The sequence below is a fragment of the Schistocerca gregaria genome, chromosome X (genome assembly GCF_023897955.1).
Source record: "Schistocerca gregaria isolate iqSchGreg1 chromosome X, iqSchGreg1.2, whole genome shotgun sequence".
NCBI classification, from domain to species: domain Eukaryota; kingdom Metazoa; phylum Arthropoda; class Insecta; order Orthoptera; family Acrididae; genus Schistocerca; species Schistocerca gregaria.
The window spans coordinates 181,934,376-181,962,206 of record NC_064931.1 but is presented as its reverse complement, the minus strand read 5'-3'; the positions used below and the strand labels follow the sequence as shown (position 1 = coordinate 181,962,206).

The window sequence follows — 27,831 nt, the reverse complement described above, 5'->3', positions numbered from 1 at the left end:
GTGCAAGAAAGGTAAAATATTCCAGTTCTGGGTGCATATTCCTGACTGTATATCTTGACACTGTAGCTGGTTGAAAAATGGCTCTGGGCACTATGGGACTTAACATCTACGGTCATCAGTCCCCTAGACCTTAGAACTACTTAAACCTAACTAACCTAAGGACATCACACAATACCCAGTTATCACGGGGCAGAGAAAGTCCCTGACCCCGCCGGAAATCGAACCCGGGAACCCGGGCGCGGGAAGGGAGAACGCTACCGTCTGTAGCTGGTGTCATCAGCTCTTCCAGCCTAGTGAACTGTACAAATAGGACTAACTGCATGCTTCCGAGGAAATCAGACAAGCACCATTAGGAAAGTATGAGGTTAGTGTAACTCATACTAAAGTGTAAGAGTGATTGACAGGAACCCTTAATTGAAACGTTCGGAAAAAAGCTAACGTTGTTGCAGTGATGCCATGTTGAGTAAATTTAATCCTAGGACACTAAATGGGGAAAAATATTACACTGCTGCTAAATCATCGTAAATTATACTATTGCAAATTTACTCCAAGGAAAACATAATTTGTAGGTTACCCATTATTTAATTACAGATATTATACTTTCAGTGGCATGTTTACATACCAAATTACGTACAGAATGTCATGTTTTGTACTTACAGCAAGCGTAAATTTTACGAGAGTTTAGTAATCTAGAGTTAAAGATCCATTTTTCGAAATTGCGTGTGGAACAGCCTTGTCGCATCAGTTGTGTACAAGGGCGTACTGAAGACTAATGCCTCAGAATTTTTTAAATCTGTTCTTAATATCGGCTGAGGTGTTACATGTCATGCACATTACTTGATCGACTTTTCCATTTCGCAAACGCAAATTACAGTTCTTTGCTGCTAGAGGCCTGCGAATTATATTGTGTAACAAGGCGATGTTTAACGCAACTATGTCGGTGTGTGAGATATCCTCAAAAAACTCAAAGTGCTAATTCGAAAAATTCGTCAACAAGTGGAGCTCCCTCTTCTTCAGCATGACATTTCCAGACCACACACGAGCGCTGCGACGTCTGCAACAGTCCAACGCCTTGGGCTCTCTTTCATCGATCATGGTCCATACAGTCCCGACTTGGCCGCGTCCGATTTCCGTCCGTTTCCAAGACTTAAAGAACACCTTCGACGACTTCTCTTTGATAGTGATGAAGCGGTTCAAGCAGAGGTGAGGTTCTGGCTCCGTGAAAAAGCCAAACATTCTGGAATGGCGGTATCAATAAACTGGATAACTAAAATGTGTTTAATTTAAAAAGCTTTACGAGTTTTCACATAAAAAATTCGGAGTCATTACTTTTCAGCACTCCCTCGTATTATGAGAAAATAACAGAGATTAGTTCATCAGATTACCTTCCACTGTGAAAGTTGTTGCACTCAGCGACTGTTATATTGACTTGTAAATTATATATTGCAGCGATCAGTCGTCATTTTTAAATTTTGTTGGCGGATCTACACTCCTGGAAATGGAAAAAAGAACACATTGACACTGGTGTGTCAGACCCACCATACTTGCTCCGGACACTGCGAGAGGGCTGTACAAGCAATGATCACACGCACGGCACAGCGGACACACCAGGAACCGCGGTGTTGGCCGTCGAATGGAGCTAGCTGCGCAGCATTGGTGCACCGCCGCCGTCAGTGTCAGCCAGTTTGCCGTGGCATACGGAGCTCCATCGCACTCTTTAACAATGGTAGCATGCCGCGACAGCGTGGACGTGAACCGTATGTGCAGTTGACGGACTTTGAGCGAGGGCGTATAGTGGGCATGCGGGAGGCCGGGTGGACGTACCGCCGAATTGCTCAACACGTGGGGCGTGAGGTCTCCACAGTACATCGATGTTGTCGCCAGTGGTCGGCGGAAGGTGCACGTGCCCGTCGACCTGGGACCGGACCGCAGCGACGCACGGATGCACGCCAAGACCGTAGGATCCTACGCAGTGCCGTAGGGGACCGCACCGCCACTTCCCAGCAAATTAGGGACTCTGTTGATCCTGGGGTATCGGCGAGGACCATTCGCAACCGTCTCCATGAAGCTGGGCTACGGTCCCGCTCACCGTTAGGCCGTCTTCTGCTCACGCCGCAACATCGTGCAGCCCGCCTCCAGTGGTGTCGCGACAGGCGTGAATGGAGGGACGAATGGAGACGTGTCGTCTTCAGCGATGAGAGTCGCTTCTGCCTTGGTGCCAATGATGGTCGTATGCATGTTTGGCGCCGTGCAGGTGAGCGCCACAATCAGGACTGCATACGACCGAGGCACACAGGGCCAACACCCGGCATCATGGTGTGGGGAGCGATATCCTACACTGGCCTTACACCTCTGGTGATCGTCGAGGGGACACTGAATAGTGCACGGTACATCCAAACCGTCATCGAACCCATCGTTCTACCATTCCTAGACCGGCAAGGGAACTTGCTGTTCCAACAGGACAATGCACGTCCGCATGTATCCCGTGCCACCCAACGTGCTCTAGAAGGTGTAAGTCAACTACCCTGGCCAGCAAGATCTCCGGATCTGTCCCCCATTGAGCATGTTTGGGACTGGATGAAGCGTCGTCTCACGCGGTCTGCACGTCCAGCACGAACGCTGGTCCAACTGAGGCGCCAGGTGGAAGTGGCATGGCAAGCCGTTCCACAGGACTACATCCAGCATCTCTACGATCGTCTCCATGGGAGAATAGCAGCCTGCATTGCTGCGAAATGTGGATATACACTGTACTAGTGCCGACATTGTGCATGCTCTGTTGCCTGTGTCTATGTGCCTGTGGTTCTGTCAGTGTGATCATGTGATGTATCTGACCCCAGGAATGTGTCAATAAAGTTTCCCCTTCCTGGGACAATGAATTCACGGTGTTCTTATTTCAATTTCCAGGAGTGTATATTTCAGCTAGAAACTAGTGCGTTGAGAATGGCTACATCTACATCTACATTTATACTCCACAACCCACCCAACGGTGTGTGGCGGAGGGCACTTTACGTGCCACTGTCATTACCTCCCTTTCCTGTTCCAGTCGCGTATGGTTCACGGGAAGAACGACTGTCTGAAAGCCTCTGTGCGCGCTCTAATCTCTCTAATTTTACATTCGCGATCTCGTCGGGAGGTATAAGTAGGGGGAAGCAATATATTCGACACTTCATCCAGAAACGCACCCTCTCGAAACCTGGACAGCAAGCTACACCGCGATGCAGAGCGCCTCTCTTGCAGAGTCTTCCACTTGAGTTTGCTAAACATCTCCGTAACGCTATCACGCTTGCCAAATAACCCTGTGACGAAGCGCACCGCTCTTCTTTGGATCTTCTCTATCTCCTCCGTCAACCCGACCTGGTACGGATCCCACACTGATGAGCAATACTCAAGTAAAGGTCGAACGAGTGTTTTCTAAGCCACCTCCTTTGTTAATGGACTACATTTTCTAAGGACTCTCCCAATGAATCTCAACCTGGTACCCGCCTTACCAACAATTAATTTTATCTGATCATTCCACTTCAAATCGTTCCGCACGCATACTCCCAGATATTTTACAGAAGTAACTGCTACCAGTGTTTGTTCCGTTATCATATAATCATACAATAAAGGATCCTTCTTTCTATGTATTCGCAATACATTACATTTGTCTATGTTAAGGGTCAGTTGCCACTCCCTGCACCAGCTTCTAGCTGAAATCTAGATCTGCCAATAAAATTTGAAAAGGACGACTAATCGCTGCAATCTATAATTTACAAGAGATCAGGTCGTTTACACATCCAGGTAGACATACTTCATTCTCTCAGAAGGGAAGAACAACTCTCCGGCATGCACTGGACAGTGGCTATCGAAACAGGCATACATGCACGTAAGTATAAGCAGGAAACATCCATAACCTTGTTCAAGTAACAGCTGTTTCTTACTGGGCACCATGAGTTTACACGATCCAAAATTGTATTCATGCTTTGGCACGACAAGATATTTGTCTTATTATTTCGAGTTGCAATAAGGAAAGGTGCTCCAACGAGGTCACCTATGGTTTCTCGCACACTGCGTTCTCCATTCTGCAACATATTGCGGATTGCGTAACCAGTAGGTCAGAGCAACGGATACTCGTTTACCAGAGAAAATCTGAGACTTCCCAGCGACAACGAGATAATCGTCAGGGTGCGTGGGCGTGGGAGCAGTACTGCGTGAGAAGCATTTAGGGATGGGGAGAGGAGACGAATACGCAACGTGCCTTGCATATTGCATGAAGACGCGGGAACGCACGTAGAATGCGCCAGCCTCTTGTGAAAGTGGTGGCTGCCATTTTGACGTGGAGGTCGACGTCTCGCCTGGCCTTCTGGAAAGTTCTGCACGTACGGTAGATGGCTCCGTTAGGTAGCTCAGCGTGCCCAGTTTGCTTCCACAGGCGCGAACTGCCGCAGCTTGTCCCCTGGTGGTCGCTCTCTGAAGAATGCGTATGTCCTTCGTCCCCGTCCGTGAACGGCTTGGCATGACAAATGTGCCGCTGTAACGTCAGATAGCGCGCTCTGACACTGCCAACTACCTTCTCGATGCAGGTACTTCTGATTTCAATCACAGGTATACGCCATTTCTAAGGAGAGGCCTTAGGTTCCACTAATCTTACTCTGATCAATAGAAAATGTCAGACCCAAGAAATGCGAAAGAAGCCAAGGATTAAATTTTATTTTGTATAAAGTGTTTGTTAAAACGCCTGAAAAACAAAATAATTTGAATAGGAACTTCTGTCTGAGAACGAGCCCCTTCCGTGCTACAGGAAAAAATCTGGGTAATGTTCTCCACTCTCACGCCTCGAAGAGCGATAGTAATGTACTGTCGCTCTGGAGATTACTACGTATGTAACCAAACAAGTAATGTGGTAGCGATGATATCTCCTAAGTTACATGCGGTCAGCGCGGCTGAATGCTAGGGGCCCGGTTTCGATTCCCTGCCGGGTCGGAATTTTTCTCCGCTCGGGGACTGGGTGTTGTCCTCACGCTCGTATCGTCATAACTGACATTCCACTTTTGAGATGGTAATGTGGGTGCGTCCCAAAAGCCAATAACTTAAAAAAAAGTTACATGGCAAACCTAATGTATTAACATGTCTCATTTATACGGGTGTCCGTGCATCCACTACGCATCCGAATACATTCTTACAATAGCGTTTAACATCGGGCATTCATTCCACAGTGGTTACTTCATTACAGCAGTCACAGTAAATTATACAGCCCGTTCACTCAGAAAACGGGGGAGAGTGGAAGACATTGCTTAAAACGTTCGTCCCTATAGTGCAGAAACGGTATGTTTCCGAAATGGATTCCAACCGCTACCCCTTAAGCACTCAAGGAGCTGCTGAACGGAATCTTTAAGTATTCTATATAATCTCGAAGTTCTTCGAATATTGAAGTTAAAAGACACATTATCTCCCAGTATGTGTGCATCTCCACCGTCTTTTTACAGATTTCTTAACTTTCATAGATGTTAATTATTGACTACTCGTGTTTAAGACTGGAACAGATGTAGTAATAATTAGCTACTACAGTGCAATTATTTATATTTTAAATGTTTTAATAAACATAAATATTCGTACTACAATCTTCCAGTTTCTATACTAAGAAATTTTGAATCAGCGGAGAGATAAAGAGAATATTTTGAACGGATTTTCGTTTTTCCGCGGCAGCACCTAGCGCCTTCGAACGAGTTAGAGTTGGTTCAAATGGCTCTGAGCACTGTGGGACTCAACTGCTGTGGTCATTAGTCCCCTAGAACTTAGAACTACTTAAACCTAACTAACCTAAGGACATCACACACATCCATGCCCGAGGCAGGATTCGAACCTGCGACCGTAGCAGTCGCACAGTTCCGGACTGCGCGCCTAGAACCGCGAGACCACCGCGGCCGGCCGAGTTAGAGTATTGTACAAAATTAACAAAGGATTATTAAATATTTTAACTATCGTCATTATCATATTTTAAACTACAGTTTGTAGATCTTCAAGGTGTTACAAGTTGTGAACGCAAAAAATCTTCAAAAATATTTTTATATCTCGATTTTGACGAATTCCTTGTTGTCTGAAGTGAAAAACAACATGAATCTTTCGTGTAATATGCCTTGCAGTGTTCAGAGTAAATTATCAAGAAGCACGCATAATATTCATTCGCTGGCCAAGTTGTTAAGGAAGTTATTAGATATTGCATACTAGTGGTACAATTGGCGTCATCACGAAGTGCAAGTACAAAACTAAATTAAAGACTCACAGAACTAACAGTCACTCAAACCGTTTACGCATCGATCTAGAAGATATTCGAAAGGAGGAAAGCAATGTATAATTTCATGTCCTGTCGAGAACGGAGTCATCGGAAACAGATCATTAATTAAACTGACGAAGGATTTTAGTAGTCGCCCACGGCCTAACAGAAGGAGCCATTGCGGTATTCGCCTAAAATCTTTCCACGCAACCGAGGAAAATCTAAATTAGGATGGTCACCTGGGAATTAGAACATCACTGGTCCCTAGTAAGAGGCCAATGACTATATTACTACGCCACCTCGTTCGGTTAGAATTTCAAACTATCCGCATCTGATGAGCAAAAGTCGTCAGAAGTAGCCACAGAGGTTGGTTAGCAAAATGCATTTCACCTGTCTCACGAGGTCAGCTAGGCAACTGCACACAATCTCTCTGCACTAGCTGGGTGAAGGCTGCTTGATCTAGGAACGCCTCGCGCGTACAGTCTCGGCATCATTTCCCTAACAGAACATGTTTCCTTGTCAAGCCACGAGTACCACGCGTAGGTGACTCGTTTCTAGTTTAGCGTGGCAGTGAAGCAGGTCAAGTACGTCTGCAGTGATAATCAGTTTTAAGGGCTACAAACCACGAGCTAACCAGCCGTACCGCGTCCACATATTCGTTGTGAGAGCCGCGCTACAACAGGTTCCGCGCGCCGCATTCACCGGAGAGCGCTCTTAGCATTCTCCTCGGCCGACTAAGTGACCTTCATCCCGTTGCCAAGTATTCTGAATATTTCCTTTGCCAGCAACTTTCGAATCGTTGTAACACCCTCTCGTCTTCGCGTGTGCGTGTGTCCTTGCAGCTGCCGCCGAGGCCGCAGTATCACTAATGCTTCTTAAGCCACGTCAACCGTTTTTTCCTTCGTCGAACCCTTGAACTAACAGGAAGATCCGTGTGTGTGTGTGTGTGTGTGTGTGTTCGTCATATCACCTTACCTAGGAGATACTGAAAACTTCTGTAAGGTTGTGTTCTGAGGTAGCCAGTTGGAAGAAAAATCAGAAACATTACGTTTCACATCAACAGACTGGGTCAGACCGGAAATAATTTATCGACAGTTTCATTTTAGGATCTACATCACTATAGGTGAAGGTTGACTATTTTCGTGACCACGACTGAGTTCTTTCTATTTCCTGGTCCGTCGCGCAGGTTATCAGTCTTCAATCTACTCTTTCCTTCCCATATCAACACCAAAACTTTATTTCTTTGTACGACCATAGCACCTACTAGCCATTTACAAGTTATACTATGTGGAATATTTTCTTCAAACAGTTGTCCCGTCACACAAATAGGCTCAAAAATTAACTGAAGAACTTTTCTTGAGAAATCTGGGCGTATATTTATTGATATGTTTACAAGCATGCAAATCGTGTCTTTGTAGTAATATCATCTACGTGGTTCCGATACATTTCTAGTGAAGATTTAACGTCACAGCGACGGCGAAGTCACTGGAATGGGAAACACTGCTGTGTACTGACGGAAATTGGAGAAGAAATCAGATTTATCTATTTTAAATAAACATCCCATTAACATAGAGTGAAACAGCAAAGTCAGTGATGGGGTCATTAGAGACGGTGGATAGGTTCCGTTTTGGCAATAAGCTGCGCTCGGTAGCCGCGCTGTCTTGAGCGTCTTGCCACGGTTCGCGCGGCTCTCCACGTCGGAGGTTCGAGTCCTCCCTCGGGCATGGGTGTGTGATGAGGTTAGATTAAGTAGTGAGAAAGCCTAGGGACCAATGACCTTAGCACTTTGGTCCCATAGGAACTTACCAAAAATTTCCAATTTTGACAGTTATGATGGTGGGGGTCGGCCCTGTCCATCCTGTGATATTCGTATGAAGATACATAGAGAAGCATCGGGACAACTAACTTTGGATTGAAGGAAGAAAATTTTAATCCCACTTCTCCCGAAAGCTAGTTCTGTTTGATAACCACTACATCGCCTTGATTGGATGAGTGATTTTGGAAAACTGCGTGAAACAGTATTACGATGCCTGGACGTAAATTTGACTTCGACGTATACCATTAATAAGTTCAATTTTCTACAGCTGCACTATCTTCAGTAGCACCATTATTTATTTATTTAATAGAGACACGAGTGGCACTGAATATCTATAGGCGGACACAAACTTTCCGCATGAATCTGTTAGTGAAAACCGTATTAAAATCCCTACTGCAGTTCCTGAGATTAGCCTACACATACAAACTGAAAAACACGACCGAGCGAGGTGGCGCAGTGGTAGCACACTGGACTCGCACTCGGGAGGACAACGGTTCAATCCCGTCTCCAGCCATCCTGATTTAGGTTTTCCGTGATTTCCCTAAATCGTTTCAGGCAAATGCCGGGATGGTTCCTTTGAGAGGGCACGGCCGATTTCCTTCCCAATCCTTCCCTAACCCGAGCTTGCGCTCCGTCTCTAATGACTTCGTTGTCGACGGGACGTTAAACACTAACCTAACCTAACCTGAAAAACTCGGAGGGGAACTTTAATATGTAATATGTATAAATTTAGCGTAAGGCATACATTAAGAGTTTCTTTAATCACAGCAGTAGCTACACATATAGAAAGATTACTAAGCTACTACATATCAACGTTTCAATAAAGTTCTCCAACGTAGGAAGGAGCTTAAGGGCGCTCAACGCCAAATTTATCTCAACGATTTCTCCAATGTAATATAATACAAATAATACGACTATTAGCGCCCGTGACATTCATTAAGCCACACCTGTTCTCTGAGTAGCACTAAAGAACATTCCCTTCGAATCAATTGTCTAAAGCCAAGAAGCAGAGGTAGCCAGATAAACTCAAAGACTCCCCTGGCTAAACTGAATTTGTCAGAAATGTACCACTACTTTCCATAGACAGATCATCAATCTCACTGTGGAAACAACTACACAAATTTTCTTAGTGTTTGTTAACATTTAAATTTAGCAAGTCCAAGTAAGTCTATCATCGTAAAAAAACAAAGAATCAAAATAATTAAACGCAGACTGACACTAATATGAACTGTGGCCGCTCATATCATCTGCTGAGCGCCGTTTTCTAATACATAACCAATATAAGGAAATAATTCTTCTGAAATTAACCATTGCAGTGTTAGAGTCAGGTTGGTAGTAGAGAAGGCGAATGTTCTACTTCGTTTTATTGGCAGAATTTGTGGAAAGTGTAGCTCATCCATAAAGGAAACGGCGTATATAGCGCTATTGCGATCCATAGTGTTCGAGTGTGTGTTATCCCCACGAGATAGGATTATAGAAAGACATCGAAGCAATTCACAAGCGTGCAGCTGGATGTTTACGATAGGTTCGATCAGGATGCAAGTATTACGGAGATGCTTCATGAACTCAAATGGTAATCCCTTTAGGGAAGACGTTCTTCTCGCAGGACACTGTTGTGGAAATTTAAAGAGCCAGCATTTGAGACCGGTTGCAGAACGTTACTGCTGCCGCCAATGTACATTTCCCATACGAATAAGATAAGATGCGAGCAATTAGGGCTCGTACGGAGGATTTTAGACAGTCGTTTCCCCCTCGATCTGTTTGCGAGTGGAACAGGAAAGGAAAAGTGGTACAAGGTACCCTCTTGATCACCCTTCGTTTAGTTTGCTCACCCGTACTAGAACTTCTGCAAACCACTGATCAGTTTTTTATTTTGCTACAATGAAATAAACCTTTGCAAATGATGGACTACTGTATCAATATGAGATGAGCCTACACTACACGAGAATCCACGCAGCTACTGTCCAATTTCTGTGTTATTTGGCCCAGCGCAGCTTAAGTTCCTTTGTAAACAATGGCCTTTTCCGAGCCACCCGACTAAAAAATGTCTGTTGCAGGCAGGTCCATTCATTACATTCTCTAGCCGACTGGTTGAGATGGACGTGTGTTCACTAACAGCACCAGTTCCTGTCGAGCTTGAAACCCATTGCCATTAACAGCCCTTCACACTCGTCTCCAGTCCTTGTCGGCTAGGATATTTTTACGACTACTGCTCTTGGGCTGTGTTGAACGGCTGCTAGCGGTACAACGTTCCTTGGTGACACGTTAGACGGTTGGCGTTGATTCATCACCACTTCGGAAAACTTCATTCACCATGAGGTTGTGGACACGTGCAGATATGGTGGTTCCTTTCTGACATTCTGTCGTCTCTCCACGTCGGCGCATTTTAGTGAACTGATTCCATACAACTGACTGTCACATACACACCAGTTCACCGCCATGACTTAGGTCATTAATAGAAGGTCACAAACCACTCTGGTCCAAGTTCCACATGCGCTCCAAAGACGGTAATTAACATTTCCCCGCGTAACAATAGTGAAGAACTATCAGTATAGATTTCCGTTGAAATTGGGGGAGGGGGAGGGGGGGGGGGAATGACAGCTTAATCAGTTCGTTAACTGCCTCCTCCCCGCTTAGCACTGTGCAACATATTTCTGAGAGGCATACTTCCCACGTTGTTGGAAGTACATCTACATCTACATACATACTCCGCATGCCACCGTACGGTGGGTAACCTTACCACTGCTAGTCATTTCGTTTCCTGTTCCAGTCACAAACAGACTGAGGGAAAACGACGGCCTATGTACCTCTGTACGAGCCGTATTTCCTGCTATCTTATCTTCGTGGTCGTTACGTTCAATGAATGGTGGAGGCAACAGAATCGTTCCGCAGTCAGCTTCAAATGCCGGTTCTCTAAATTTTTTCAATTGGGTCCCTCGAAAAGAACTGGGGATTCCCATCTGAGTTCCCGAAGCATCTCCGTATACTAGCGCGTTGACCGAACCTACCGGTAATATGACACGTTAGACGGTTGACGTTGATGCATCACCACTTCGGAAAACTTCATTTACCATGAGGTTGTGGACACGTGCAGATATGGTGGTTCCTTTCTGACATTCTGTCGTCTCTCCACGTCGACCCATTTTAGTGCACTGATTCCATACAACTGAATTGCTACGATGTCCTCCCTTAATCCAACCTGGTACGGATCCCAAACACTCGAGCATTACCCACGAATAGGTCGCACTAGCGTTCTCTATGCGGTCTCCTTTACAAATGAACCACACTTTCCAAAAATCCTCCCAATAAACTGAAATCCATCATTCGCCTTCACTACTACAATCCTTCCACTTGATCTTCGTGAACATAGATGCTTTCATCATGATGGAGCGCCGCCTGACTTTTCCCATTTCGCCTGTCAACTCCTTCATTAGAAGTTCCCTGAAGGGTGCCTAGGGAGAGAAAATACTGTTTAAGCCTAGCTAGTGCACTTGCTCTGAACCCACTTGATATCTTTAGGCACGTTCTGTGTACGAGACACCTGCAGAGACTGAAAAGGATATCCTAGCAAGAATTATTCGAATAGTGGTCTGGTAGTGCGTGCTGGTACGATAGCTGGTGCCACGGTGTCATGCCTTCATAGAAGCTGGGGGTGGGGGGATTGTAGGGGGGGGGGGGGAAGACGCCACTTTGCAAAATTGTTGTGAACGTTGTGCAGATAAATAAAATTATTACAAAAATCTGTCGACTTCCTCAAAGTTGATGTCATCAACACAGATGTAGTCTGCTTAGAGACTCTACGAATTATGCAGCCAACTGAGCTTATCTGTTGTGAACAACAGAGGATCAGACACGTTTATTTCGTGTCGTTATCTCGTTAGATGTATCCACACCTGAGTCTCAGGTCATGGTGAACGCAACGCTACAGTAATGTTTTATTATAAGCAGGGAAAGGACGAATACATAATATAGCTAATGTTCATATAAACTCTGATCTGGTGTTTTTTCAACTGTTTATGTTTTTTATATCTAAGGTTTAGTTGTGGAATCAACTCATTGTTTTCGCTTAAAGAAGTGGAGAACCTTTCACACAGGCTGACTGACGTATCAGTCCAATGGATTGAGTACGGGACTATCTCTACTCCTTTTCACGCAAGTTGGCGTGTTACTATTTACGAGAAGGTCCACGTACGTTTAATGGACGTTATGTATCTCTAATTTTCAAGAAATTGGCTAAAAATATCCGAATGACCAGGTAATTTGCATGTCAGCACTGCCAAGAGTGCCAACGCTGAAAACACCGTGTATTTGCATAACAGGGACGGAACGAAGTGTAAGACCTCGTAAGTCGTCTTGCGAAAGCCGTGGCAGTTAAATCTACATGCGTGTCAAACAGGAAATGCCAACTCACTTTCACCAGGCAGACCTGACAAGCAGTTAAAGGTGTCGCATCACCGCTACTTGGAAAAATCCTACGGATTTCCGACAGGGTACAACAAGATGAAGACTACGACAATGTCGTAACGAGAAATGCTAATACCACTGAAGTAACATCATTCCATGTAACTGAAAATTTGTGGCATAACCTCGATCTTAATAATTAATAATATCGCTGTTATGTTGCACTGATGACATAGATCGATCTTTCTTGCCTTTTCGGTATTCTCACTACTACACTATGTGTATCCGGACACGCCCAAAAACATACATTATTCATATTAGTGCATTGTGCTGCCACATACTACCAGTTACTCCATATCAGCGACCTCAGTAGTCATCAGACATCGTGAGAGAGCAGAATGGGGCGCTCCGCGGAACTCACGGACTTCGAACGCGATCAGGTGATTGGATGTCACTTGTGTCATACGTCTGTACGCGAGATTTCCACACTCCTAACCATCCTTAGGTCCACTGTTTCCGATGCGATAGTGAAGTGGAAACGTGAAGGGACACATACAGCACAAAACTGTACAGGCTGACCTCGTCTGTTGACTGACAGACTGCCGACAATTGAAGAGGGTCGTAATGTGTAATAGGCAGACATCTATCTAGACCATCACACAGGAATTCCAAACTGCATCAGGATCCACTGCAAGTATTATGACAGTTAGGCGTGAGGTGAGAAAACTTGGATGTCATGGTGGAGTGGGTGCTCTTAAGCCACGAATCATGCCGGTAAATGCCAAACGACCCCTCGCTTGGTGTAAGGAGCGTAAACATTGGACGATTGAACAGTGGAAAAACGTTGTGTGGAGTGACGAATCACGGTGCACAAAGTGGCGATCCGATGGCAGGATGTGGGTATGGCGAATGCCCGATGAACTTCATGTGCCAACGTGTGTAGTGCCAACGGTAAAATTCGGAGGCTGAGGTGTTATGGTGTGGTCGTGTTTTTCATGGAGGGGGCTTGCACACCTTGTTTTGTGTTGCACTATCACATCACATGCCTACATTGAAGTTTTAAGCGTCTTCTTGCTTCCCACTGTTGAAGAGCAATTCGAGGATGGCGATTGCATCTTTCAACACGATCGAGCACTTGTTTATAATGCACGGCCTGTGGCGGAGTGGTTACACGACAATAACATCCCTGTAATGGACTGTCCTGCACAGAGTCCTGACTTGAATCCTATAGCTCATCTTTGCGGTGTTTTGTAACACCGACTTGCCGCCAGGCCTCAGCGATTGACATCGATGCCTCTCCTCAGTGCAGCACTCGGTGAAGAATGGGCTGCCATTCCTCAAGAAACCTTCCAGCAGCTGACTGAACGTATGCCTGCGAGAGTGGAAACTGTTGTTAAGGCTAAGGGTGGGCCAACACCATACTGAATTCCAGCATTACCGATGAAGGGCGCCACGAACTTGGAAGTCATTTTCAGCGAGGTGTCCGGATACTTTTGACCACATAGTGTATTTTGCCGCGAATAACTGTGTGGCTTGGCATTCACTTTGCTTGACTAGCTGGCGTACTCATTGTGTTTATTTGCTACTTTTCGTCTTTCTCACACTGAAGGGATAGACCGAGAGGAACTTCATATTTTATGGAGCAAGACGGAAATCGGATTTGGCCACATTTTTTATTGAGGCAGCATCCTAGTACCGTCTAATCTTATCTCATGATATTTCACTAGGGAAACCATATAACAAATTGGTCTCATTGTTTTTAAGTGGACGTTTGAAGAAACGCAAAATTCATGGATTGATGTTGTGTACAAGAACCAAGTATATATAGTTTGCTAACCTGCGTGAGAAGTCAGTTGTGTAATTGGTAATGCACACGCTATGTGGGTGTTGATACTGTGTTTGTTTTATTATGAATGAATATGGAAGAACAGAGAAGAGTCCGTCGGATTCGATGTACTCATGGTAGGCAGTCCTCTCGAAAGACACCTACTGCAAAGTGAGGCCTAATGACATAATACGGCAGACGGATAACCATGAACAACTTCTAATTCTTCTCCTGCTAAGACGCAGTACCCAGTCAACGTCGATCGTTATTTCTGATTTTCGAAATGTATCCCAGGACGCTGATGCATGGTGTTGTGGCTGTTAATGTACGAATCCACCACCTGTCAGAGAATCGATGAGCTCTGGCTCTGTCATTAGATATCATTATTTCTGATTATACTGCCCTTATAATACCAGTTGAGTACCACTTATAGCATTGACGGCTACCGCAAGGTATGCAAACAGATATGATTTAATTACCTGTTCAACAAATAATACCTGTTAGCTGGCATAAAAAATAATGTCTGATTTTGTTATGATTTGAAGTACTAACAACATCAAGGTTCTCAAGAAAGGAGGAAAGGTTCAGTTTTGGTAAACACACCGCCAAAAACAGAAACAACATCCCCAAGGACGGTGCGCAGTGACCCAATGATGGAATATGTGCATCCTGAGGGGTTGTAGTGTTAGTGATCCATTTGTTACGTCCATCGGATGGTGGTCAAGAGGTCTGTCTGTGCGCTCCCTGGTTTGACTCTGCAGGCAGTAACTGTGCTGAGTTTAGAGGTGAACAGTGTTTGCAACATTCTTTCTGGGGTATAACAGTGCCCTGCCGAGGAATACGTACGTCTGTTGAAAAACTTCAGCCATTTGAAAGGGGTCCCATTGTGGGCCTTCGGGAGGATGGATGTACGACGGGTTGGTGCACATGTTGGATTTAATGTACTGGTGATGTGTGTCGTTGCTTTCATCAGTGGTTTGTGGAACATTCCCACACCCATAAGCCAAGTTCTGGAACGGCGCGTCGTATTAACGCACGTCGAAATCAACGCATTATGCGAGGAACGGTAGCAGACCGAACACCTCCCAAGGAGGCAATCTGAGCCCATGTTTCACCTGCTGCGTCACTAATGACCAATGCGCTCCCTCTGCTTGCAGCAGCACTAAGCTCGCGCGTGCCTCTGTCCAGGCAACCACTGACGTCACGACACCGCCAACCACGGCTACTCTGGTGTCGTGAAAAATTCCACTGGAGAGTGGACTGGCGCTCTGTTGTCTTCTGTGATAAGAGTAAGGTCCGTATGATTGCGAGTGATGGACGTACACGTGTACGGTGTAGACCTGGTGAACGTCCTATTCCGGAATGCATTCACCCACAACGCATAAGTCCCTCCCCAGGATTCATGGTGTGGGGGCCCATCAGCTACAGCTCAAGGAAAGATTGAATTAACGTCCCGTCGACATCGAGATCATTAGAGACGGAGGACAAGCTCGGATTGTGTCAAGGACGAGGAAGAAAATCTGCCTTGCGTTTTCGAAAGAACCATCCCGCCATTTGCCTGAAGCGACTTAGGGAAATCACAGAAAACCACAATGTGGATGGCCAGACGAGAGTTTGAACCGCCGTCCTCCCGAATACGAGTCCGGTGTACTAACCAGTGTACCACCTCCCTCGATCAGTTACAACTCGCGGTCACCTTTAGTATTTCTGCAGACTAAATAACCAGCTCCCGCTACATTGCACAGATTATTCCGGTGCTATTGCTACTTCTTCGACAGGAAGGTGATGTGGTTTTTCGGCAGTACAATGCACGTTCATATTCGGATGCTACGACGACAGGAGTTCTTCGTGGACTACAATGACTGTTCTGGCCAGAAAGATAACTAGATCATTGAATACATATGGGTCATAGTGAACCGGGAACCTACTCGTTCTCCAGAGCCTATAAGAACCATTGTCGAACTGCAAAAGAAGGTGCAAGATGCTTGGGAAAATCTATCGCAGGGTGCCCTTCGGAAACTTTGTGATCATTTGCAGACAAGAATGAATACATGCGATGCCACTAAGGAGGAGGGAGGGGCACATTGTGTATTTGTTTGACTGTTTGGGCACCCTTTACTGTGACAAGTATGTTTCATTTGGTCATAATTTGTTATTAAATACCTCTACAATGATTAACAACCTGTCACATCACTTCTCAGCAAAATCATCTTGCCCTTGAGGATGTCGCAATTTTTTTCCCAGTAGTGTGTCAAAGAAGAAACTTGGAAACATAAATATGGGTAAAATTGCCAAAAATATCGAAGACTAGCAACTACCTTCTGATATGAGAAATATCAATGTTTCACAATAGTTAAGAACGTTATAAGGCACTTCATCCTCAATCAAATGCGCTACAGTAATTTTCTGTCTTCCCATTGCAATGATGAGACTGTGGTAGACAACAGGAATCCAACCACATCTCATTTCGTTGTTAGAATCAATGCGATAAACCACGCCAGCGTCTGTGTCATCTTCTTTGCTGATTTTGGTAATAGTTTCGTAGTACTGTTTCAAGCAAAAGATTTTTAGAGTATATCCTCTACTGCACTTGCATTTAACGGAAGTTTAGAAAGCTGTCAAGTCAAATCGTCCTGTTTTATATAAATGGTTATTTTACACTGTTATTAATATATAATGCGCGCTTGTGTGTGTGTGTGTGTGTGTGTGTGTGTGTGTGTGTGTGTGTGTGTGTGTGTGTAGGCACCAAACTGATACCAAACAAAAGGTCCGAGAAGCACCTGAGTCCTTAAATCAAAAATTAAATAAAATTAAATGGAGAAGTAACGTGTAGTCAACAGCATCACAGGTCACATTTCCACCACTGTTCCTCATATACCTTACAGGTAAAAACAGGAGAGGCGGTCTAATCAAACTTAATTCATAACTAGTTAAATGCAGTTATAATACTGATCGGGAACCTATGCTGTAATTAACACAAAAATCTTCTAATTTTCGTTCAACAACAATTATACAATGTTATTCATAAGCTAGACCTTTTGTTTATTTCCTGTTAATGAATCTGTTGATGGTTTGCACAGAGAAAACAGCTCTAAATTATAGCTTCTACCGACACATCCATGAAATTAAAATTTAAAATACACCAAATATTGGCCGTAGTACTAGTTGCGGACGCTCTCTGAATTTGCTTTGACTGGCTACGATGACAAATATAAACTTAATGTAGAATGACCACATTGTTCAGCTATTTACACGTACGTTCCATTTGTTTCATTCAGTGCAATGAACAGATTGTCCAAGTGTCCTGTGTGCTACGCGCGTTTTATACGATAGAGATGCATTTGACCCTTGAAAGAAAAGAACCAGAGTCTAAAACCAGGTTGCCATCAGTCTATGAATAGCACAAACGTGATTAATGTTGACATTTGGATTTCCTGAGGTAAACCGCAGAGCGTTCGCTTACACGAGTGCCGAAATCCAACTGAAAACTGAGACTGTATTTCATCTTACAGCGAGGCCACTCCCTTCCAGTTCATATATCGTAGCTCCACCGCTTAAATGTTATAAATAATCGGTAGCTGGTACATTTCATTCATTTATTGACCACACAGTAGGCTGCAAGTAAACGCACAGACTGCAGTCAGTTTTGTGAGTCCCTATAAACATCGCAACACAAGCAGTTCGTAAGATCCCATTTTTACAATAAAGACAATTGCATTTCGGTGGAGATGAGCCGCGCAGCGTAACTGTTTATCTGGTGAAACTGCTGTCGCTATAATAACATTTAACGACAGTGGTGGTAGAGTGCATTTTTCACTTGCAAAAAAAAGTCTCTAGCAAACGGTAAAATATAATAACTTTTACAAGATACGGGGTGTTCAAAAAGTTTCTCCGCAGTGCCGTATGATTGTTAGTCGCGCGTGCCGTATGATTGTTCGCCTGCATGGGTGGACTCTCCCAACATTCCACTGTTTCGTTTATCTCAGTAAAAATGAATATTCAATAAATTAATAACTTCTATTTCACTGAGTTTCATTTCGGTACATTCACTGCGGCATACGGCTCGCGCGGCTAACAATCATACGGCACTGCGGAGAGAATTTTTGAACACCCAGTACATTTAACTTCTTTGACAGCAAGGAAGACTACACGGTGAAAGATTTATTTCTACAGCTATCTCCTGTGGCTCCAGGATAACGTATAGGCAGTTTTTCAAGCCCTGTCGTGCTGTGTGGCGCTTTCCCCTTAAGCCACTGAAGTCGACACGAAATATAATATATACGACTATTAAGTGTGACCTACTGCGCCTTTATGAGGGAGCTGGAATAAAATGAAATGTGAGGTGCGGCTACAAAGGCAGGAACTCTCAGCAACAGGATCTCTTTAAGCTGCCGACGATAACATCCACGCGCACAGGCCTCTCTCACAGCCAGCTTTCTACCGCGTGGAGAAACTTCATTTCCACAGCCAGTTAGCGTCAATGAGCATCGTTCCTGTGACCCTTACCCAGCGTTTCGAAAACAATAACGAGGTATTGTGTCATCCTCCCACGCAAATTTGTCCTACTAAATAATGACACAACAAGTCTGTACAAGGTGTTTTCGTGACACTTGTTTCACCGTTTAGACGATAGTATATTGGTTAATATATACAGTAATGTTGTGTTTAAACTATTTATTCTACTTCACATATTCAACTGTACTACGAAAGACCACGTCCAGGCCTAATGCAGGTCATATATACCCACTTATTTTCAGGTGAACATGTAAACCTGTAAATACTTACGGTCTGTTAAACTGTAACCAAGTCTTTCAGCTGTCCTACAACATGTCGTCAACTTGACTAAAGAATAAATTATATGTATTAAAATGAACATCCTGTCTTGTCATATTACTTATGACAGCGCCTTAATAACAGCCTTTAGAAACTTTGATATTATTTGACAGTCACATACAATTATTGTTTTATGAATTCGAGCATTATTGAAATGAAGAACCTAAACTAGTACATAAAGTTCGCCATGAACTCAATGTGTCTGCTGTTTTGTTCATGGCACGAACTCAGTGGTCCATTATATATTTCTCCACTGACAAACCGATTTTGCATCCAGCTGAAGTTCTTGGATAGATACTCGCTGAACTACATAGCTATAAAGGCCATACATCCGTTTTTTTCACAATAGACTTTGTAAAAAAACAATAACGACGAAAATTATATAATTACTGATTCTGTGAACTGGACGACCTCGCAAAACTGATATTAGTGGAAATATTTTGTTGCAAAATTTTTCGCGCTCAATAAGATACGAGAGGGGCAATAACGAACGGTATCTTTGATGACCAGATAATTTTTCATAAATACCGTAAAACCACGTTCAGATAGAGATAAGGACCTGAACTTCTCTTTATGTCAACTACAGGAGAGAGGCAAACTGCATTTGAGGAAACCGTGATATCAGCACTTCAGTCTGACAATCAAACGTTCAAATTTGAATACACATGTATTAAAATGTCTTACACGAAGCTTACTCTTTTGTAAGAAATAAGTAGGTACTGACCAAATTCTTATCAGTTATGATGTAAAAATAAACCGTTGATCTGGGGCTTGCGTGTACTTTTAGAAGTTTTTGAATTTCATATCTCTTGACAATTAATGCGACCTGAGTTACGCTAAGAACTCCCACTTCGGGTAATCTCTTACATTTTGCGCTATAAAAGTTTAACTAAGCTTTCTGTTTCCCACTCGTTCTTAGCATCTTTGTCGCTCATCTTGTTTATACATTAAATACACGTAAACTTGTGGTACACCTCCTTCATAAAGCGGACATCCGCGCTTGCTGAGACAAGGCATCCGTGCGGCGCATTAGCCAACCTTGGTTTGGTATACCAGCCCAATTGGATGTGGTATCCGGGGCGGTTTCGTACACCTGTCCGAGCGAATTGCGCAGTTCACACCCATCTCTACTTCAGAAATAAAGCACACAAGAAGTTAAATAATGACAACACACAGCACAACTGTTGTATAACACGCCTTCACCTTAGATTAAGAAATCTTTGTGGCGTCTGCAAGGGCATCTTAGCCATAGGAATAAATTTATTCCAAATATAGGTGGAGCCATTGTCAATCGCGTGTGGTCTCTGAGAAAGCGGAAACAACACAGAAAAAGAGTTATTCATATTAACTAACAATATATAGAATAATATTTCTGCCGGCCGCGGTGGTCTCGCGGTTCTAGGCGCGCAGTTCGGAACCGTGCGACTGCTACGGTCGCAGGTTCGAATCCTGCCTCGGGCATGGATGTTTGTGATGTCCTTAGGTTAGTTGGGTTTAAGTAGTTCTAAGTTCTAGGGGACTGATGACCACAGCAGTTGAGTCCCATGGTGCTCAGAGTCATTTGAACCAATAATATTTCTGTTCTATTATTTACGCTGTTTTCTCGAAGCTTTTAAGCCACTGACGAGAATTACTATTATTGAAAGTCTTCTCTGAATAATACGTACACCACGAAGACAATATAACTATCAAGGAGGTTTTAAAAACAACGTTAACATTCAGGAGATACTGGGATCCATTTTTCATGCAAATATCATTTGGTTACTGTAGGCTCTTGAAGTCGTTCCTTAAGAAATATCAGAGACATTCTTCCAATGTTAAAGAGGTTGATAATGATGATATCATAACCTAATGTCCTTTTCTGATTGGGTAATTAAACCCCGATGTCACTGTAGAAAACTGGGAAGAATATATTACTGGGGGTGGTGGGACACACGATCTACGGAGCGTTCTCGACATCATGAACTAGACGAATTGTGTATTAAGATAGAGTCACAGAAGCTTGTTATCACCCAGCATATTCATAGAATATACAGAAATTCTTTACAACACAATATTATTTATTATTAATACTTACCCAATGAACACTTATCATGCCAGTCTTACTTCTGACTGTACACCATTGCCTATATTGCGGAGTTTGAATAACTGTCGTCGATGTTTCCAAAAGTGACCGATAGTACATACAAAAATTAGTTATTTGTGATTTCATTTACGTTATTTAGGACATTTTACTTTATCACTAAGACCACTACGTGCGAAGTAAGCAAAAAGAATTTGCTATGTAAATTTCATCTTATACGAGATGCTATTTACTCAGCTTCCTTTCGTTCATACATGTTTCAATATTCCGTTTGCCGTCACCAATGGGCTCTTATTTTTCATTTCTGCCTGCCTTTCCGAACAACAAACTTGTGGACACTGAATAAGTTTTTATTTTTGTGGCTAAAACGAAGAACTGGTTTGGAAATTTATAATTAATGGAGTCTTCGATATTGCACAATTATCCTACCTTTTTTTCCCTTTTCCAGCACCAAATTCAAGCGCTATAATATCTATTAGCGGTGGCTTCTTTATAGTGCCTGACATTTCAGAACTCTTAGCATTTTCGTAGTAGACTCATGATTCTGATCCAACCTCAAGATCCTACAGTGTGGTAGGTAGGAGGACTTTATCGCAAGCTACCTTTGTGTCCCGACATTTATGGTAACATTGCTTCCTGAACGACAGTTACTCATCAAATACTATGAAGCTTTTTTGCCCCTCCCCCCCCCCCCCACCAGCCCAGTTCATATCCAATGGTATCTTATCTTCGTAGTCGGTAAATAACGGACTGACATACAGCATGTAAGCTAGACCTATAAATGATCGGTCAGTCAACGAATCGGATAACAACTTGGAACGTATTACGTGCTTACTCTAATATTTTTAGCAGACAAAACAATCCTAACATAAAATGGTCATTCCGAAGATTCATAGCGTGAGGGAGAAAAAATGTTACTGGATATATATCAGTGCATGAGAGAATCCAGTATAACATCCTAGATAACACAGCCAAGGAGATTTTCAAAGCGCACGCCGTAATGAAAACTGTTGCCGCCTGCGCACTGTTAATCTTACGAAGGAAAGTCACGTGCCATTGAGGCAGCACTGATTGAAATTGAACTTCATGCAGTTAAGTCAACAACCTATTCATGCGAAAATACTCTCCAGCCGCTCGTGGGAAGAAATCGCTTTAACCTCGTTCCGTAAAGAGCATTGTCCTGTGAACCCGGCCTTTCTCTTGCAACGAGAAGACCCGCCAGTGTGTGACAGTTGTGTGCAGTCACTTTTTGTGTAGTAATTCTGAAGTGAATGCATTTCATTTGCACACAAGATCACAACTCTTCGCTCGCCTAGAGACTGATTTTCTGCTTTAAGGTAAAATGTAACTATTGTTATATCTGTATTCAGTGGTCCTCTTTCCACCTAATGAGGAAGAACTCAGACCATTCGTGCTAAATATTTATTCAGGATCAGCATTTGTGTGACGGAGCATCCTCTCTCCTAAAGTAGTATATTATCGTAAAAACGCGAAAGAAGGTTAAGGTTGTAACGTCTAGTCAATGTTAAGATTATTGTTGATTGAGGAATGAACAGCGTTAGCCTATTTAAATAAACATGTCAGCATCTGTTTCTAGTGACGCAGAGATAACTCAGTCAACCATATTAGGTTGCTAGAAGGTCTATTCCTTTATATTAGCCCAGTGTTAACCACTGTGTCATCTAATTTGGCAATAAACAAACGAATCAAACGCTCCACCTGCAACGACTTTATACTGCAGTCATTATATGTTAATTTAGCGACAGCTTCCTTGGTGATTAAATTCCAAATATTATGATCGTCTTAATATCATTTATTGAAGTGGCGCAGCGAGAAAACTTGAGTATCAGTTTCTGTCTATCTTATTTGCCATTTTTTTTGTTTTGTTTTTGGGAACTTGTCAAAAATCTATTTAAGAAGCAAGTTTTTGGTACTTTCTTCAGATTCTTTTTTCATTGGGCGAGGTTATTCCCGAAGGACATACCGTCTGAGTATCATCGCCTGGAATAATTTTATTTCAGTTATTCCTAAGTGGGTCATTGAGACGTTCTTCTAAATTTACAACGATTTTAGCAGGAGAAACTAGAGTTAAATTTCAGCCCACTCTTCACATTGTGGTTTTCTGTGTTTTCTTAATCGCTTCAAGTGAATGGCAGTTGCTTTAACAAGTTCGCCAGAATCGAGTAACAGAGGTAATGCTGTGTCTTTGACTCTCTCCAGCAGGATCTTCAATACTTATGTGGGACTGTTCATCGACAGCTGGACCGAAGCTTCAGTCCAAGCTGTTGCACCGTCGCTTCATTACAGCGTATTGTTGTAATCAGGAATAATATGAGAACGTGTTGTAGACTAGGGCAGATTAGATCTTAACGCGACCATTATAGATAGAGCACAAGCTCTGACTGCTCGGTAATGGTGAGGGAACTCTGTCATCTGACGTCGATTGCAGAACCATCCCAGTATTCGCTTGAAGTGGTTTACTGGGAATTACAAGGTCTTTGAGGGGAAAAAAGGCCGCAGATCTCAAAAGTTCAAGTGAGCTGTAAGCTGGGCTAATAATGTCACAATGACACCAAATTTCACCACAATTCTGCCCAACGCCGCCATGGACTTATCACACGCTGGAAGGTCGTAACACCTTCCATTACCCAAGTTTCATCCCCTTCTTTTGATTCCTCAACGTTGGATTTTAGGCATCCCTTCGAGACCCCTTAGGTGGTGTTTGCCTGCCTTCACGTGCCAGAGCAGCCGAAACGCAGAATGTGTGTCGAAGTTTCTGACAGGTACTTAGGTAACATGCTAAACTGAGGTGCGTTGGTGGCACCTTGGTGTATTGCCAAATTTGGGGGGGGGGGGGGGGTAGGGGGGCTTTAGGGGAATTTTTGCCGTTTTCTTCACAGACTCTTTAATGTTGCATCCTCCCCCCGCCCGTGATCACGACACAGACGGGCACGAAAAAGGAGCGATGAAAAGCACATGAACCCTTCGTTGCTTCGGTTTACGTCCAGTTTCCGTTAAATGGTTTTTAACAGTTCGTAGTGACTCCTTCCTGTACAGAAGAGCAAAAATTGCAGTCCGTCTACACTCGAAAGGGGTTGTATCACGTTTAATGGTGTTGCAGCCCCACGATGTCATTAGAGTAGGGTTGAAGCGCCCAGAAGGTGGCAGCAGTGCCGAACGTTGTCAAGAACGTCTTCTTGTTGCCCATCGCACAATGAACTGTCATTTTCGACAGCGAGATGTGTGGGAATCAACGCCGTCCGGGAAGAGGTGGTTTCACTCATGTCCTTAATGCACCTACCTGAGGTCTTTTCGTGGCGATTCGGAGCGCCAGCGTGCCTGAAATGTTTTCCTCGGCCACGTGATTTCAACGCAGAGTGTCGCGTTTTTGACCATGGCAGAGGCCTGAGAAGAAGGGGCGAAATATGGGTACGTGACTTCTGAGCTGCGAACTTTTTTTCCGCCATTCCAGAGGACGTTTGCAGGCGTCTTTGAGCCAAATCTCAAACATATGTATCGAAATGGGACAATGACGGAGACCGAAAACGTGATCCTTTAATTTTGTATAGTGTAGTAGCCACTGCCGAATGACACTTCTAGAGCCTTCGACGCAGCGGCCTGTGTGAGTGCCAAGGCATCTGCATACCGGAAGGAAATAATGAAATTCCAGATAGCGTTCTGTCGACGTCACGGTAGTTACAGGCCGAGTACTTGTGGAAATGAATGGAGGAGGAACTTGGTCGTGGCCTTGTTAATGTAGCTATCCCGGTCTTCGCCTCGGGAGATTTAGGGTCAACGCGGAGAAACTAAATCATGGTGGGCGGACAGAGTTACTATACCCACTCCTCCCCGATGTCTTAACCACAGCATCACCGCACCAAATTAGCGTTGTAGAGTCAGTGGTTATAAAACGCCCAGAGACCAGACACATTTATCAGAGGACATTAAACACGAGAGTATTATTTGGATCCTGTGGAATGATTTAGAGAGTGATTGGCTTCTAGGAGCTGAAGGAACAGGGGAAGAGCGGTTTCTCTTTCTGTCGCTGGACAGACGGGGCGTGGGAAGACGCGTTGGCGGGCAGGTGCGCGGCGTGTGCGAGCAGGTGACAATGTCTGGAGAGAAGCCGCACGTGTGACTCTCTCCGCTTTCTCCCGGCCGGCGACTTTCTTCCCGCGGCACCGCCGCTCAGTGAAAACGAACGCGGAAGACGCAGCGGCCCCGCCCGTGTACTCTGGCCGCTCCGTTCCGATCGACTACATAAATAAAAGCGCCGTTCTGCAACCTGCCTGCTCCTCTCCAACAATGCCGCAAAAAAATATCACGACGCCTCCGCCACTTCCTCGAACCCCCCGCTGACGAGCTGCCATCTGCCAGCGACGCTATATTAACCACTAAATGAAGAAGATACTTCAATCGTGGCTGACGGCAGACTCTACCTGCGGCTAAGTGAAAGTCGTTTAATTCCGCAAGCCCGCCGATTATCGCCGGGTCTTCTTCCTCCTAAAGTTTCTTGCTTATTACGGGCAGCGGAGCTCCATAACACTATTACCTAATCTTTTTCTTGTCTCCTAAAAACTATAAAGGACAGTCATTTGAAAAAGAGACAGGTGGAAAAGAAGTAATTAAACTATTGCCGGCCGCTGTGGTCGAGCGGTTCTAGAGGCCTCAGTCCGGAACCACGCGGCTGCTACGGTCGCTGGTTCGAATCCTGCCTTGGGCATGGATGTGTGTGATGTCCTTAGGTTGGTTAGGTTTAAGTAGTTCTAAGTCAAGTGGGCTGATGACCCCAGGTGTTAGGTCCCATAGTGCTTAGAGCCATTAGAACCATTTTTTGAAACTGTTTATTATATCCAAAGTAATCGCCATAACTTTTAATATCTTTATCTCAATGTGAGACAAGACGGTCGACATCTTCTTGGAAAACTGCTTGCAGTTATCTACGGAAACCTGATAGTACCCAAGCAAGCACCTTTTCGTCCGAAACAAATCGATGGTTACGAATGTCTTCCTTCAGAATTCCAAAAGTATGGTAACAGCACAGGGAAAGATCGGGAGCGTATAGAGGATGGGCAACGGCTTCCCAGCGAAACTACTGCGGTGTACTCGAAGCAAACTTAGCAACATGTGGGCCCGCCAACTACGCTGCAGGAATTTCGCTGGCAAGCCGTTAAACATCCTCCATACAGTCCTGGTATCTCCTCACGCGATTTCCATATTTTGGGAGCCCTGAAAAAAGACATTTGTGGCCGTCGACGTACTTCTTACGAAGACGTGTACTCGTGGGTACAATCAAGCTTCTTGCTTTGTCTCACAGTGGGATAAATATATTCCAAGTTATGGCGATTACTTTTGACATAACAAAGATTTTGCTTACCTTTTAACGTTCCGTACCTCAATCGGTAAAAAAGAACCCTTATAGAATAACTACGTTGCCCTTCTGTCTGTCAGTCCGTATATCGGGACTAATTTTCAGGAACGGGCAGGAGGATATACCGCCCCACCGGCCGGGGTGGCCGAGCGGTTCTAGGCGCTACAGTCTGGAACCGCGCGACCGCTACGGTCGCAGGTTCGAATCCTGCCTCGGGCATGGATGTTTGTGATGTCCTTAGGTTAATTAGATTTAAGTAGTTCTAAGTTCTAGGGGACTGATGACCTCAGAAGTTAAGTCCCATAGTGCTCAGAGCCATATACCGTCCCTTGGCAGTGTAAAACATTTAAGCTTGTAAGTCAATGCACTTAAAAGATAAGTCCAGACCTCAAATTCATTCATTAAAACCTGTAACTGAACGATATATACATATGTGGAGCCTGATGGTGTGGCAGTAAAGCGCGTGTCTGGAAGCCAAGAGTTTGCTATATCGACACGAGGAGTCACCACAAACAACACATGGTTCGGATTCCACGTTAAACTGTAGGTCTCCTATCCTCGGTTGGATAACAGGGGACATTAGGCACATGCGAGTCACTGAAATGGCGTCCAATAGAAAGACTCGCACCAGACCGTTGAACTACACGAAAGTTTCATTATTATCTATGTACATAATCTCCGTCTGTTCGCATCTCTTTCGGTTTCATTTGAGTGTCCCTTATAGTTTCTTGTGTCCCTTGAGACAACGAGAGATATTCTCAACCGAACAGTGAAAAACTATTTTGTGCTGGTAATGCTATTATTTTTCGACTTTGTCCCATATTTCGTCAAGACATATAGCCCAACGTTTCTCTTGCAAACAGATTATGTCCCTTTTCCCGAATCATCTGCTGAATTCAGCCACCCATTTCGTAATTATTTTAAATCAAGATCTGGAGCTGCTACTTCTCCTTCAAATAGCACTTCGTTTATCCCGAATTATGATCACGAACCTCCACTAACGTAAGACGTATATTCTTTGGAAATAAACTGTCCAAATCAAAAAGATATTTTAACCTCTCGGTGTCAGTGCATCTATCTCAACGTAACACATATTGCATGACTGCTTTAAAAATGACGTACGAACGAAATCATTCCGCATTTCAGGTGGTCGCTCACACTGCTGCACAAAAATACCAACATAAAAAGAACAAGAAGTAGTATTAATGTCAATAAGCAAAACGTGTACTACGCTACTGCGAGGACATGT

The 27,831-nt window shown here is 44.0% G+C and overlaps 1 protein-coding gene across 1 annotated transcript in view; it reads right to left on the bottom strand.

The window, feature by feature from the left end:
* The window catches only part of LOC126297476 (protein obstructor-E-like), an 87,645-nt gene that overhangs the window by 47,087 nt on the left and 12,727 nt on the right, over positions 1 to 27,831 (bottom strand). The gene's annotated exons all lie outside the window — the stretch shown is intronic.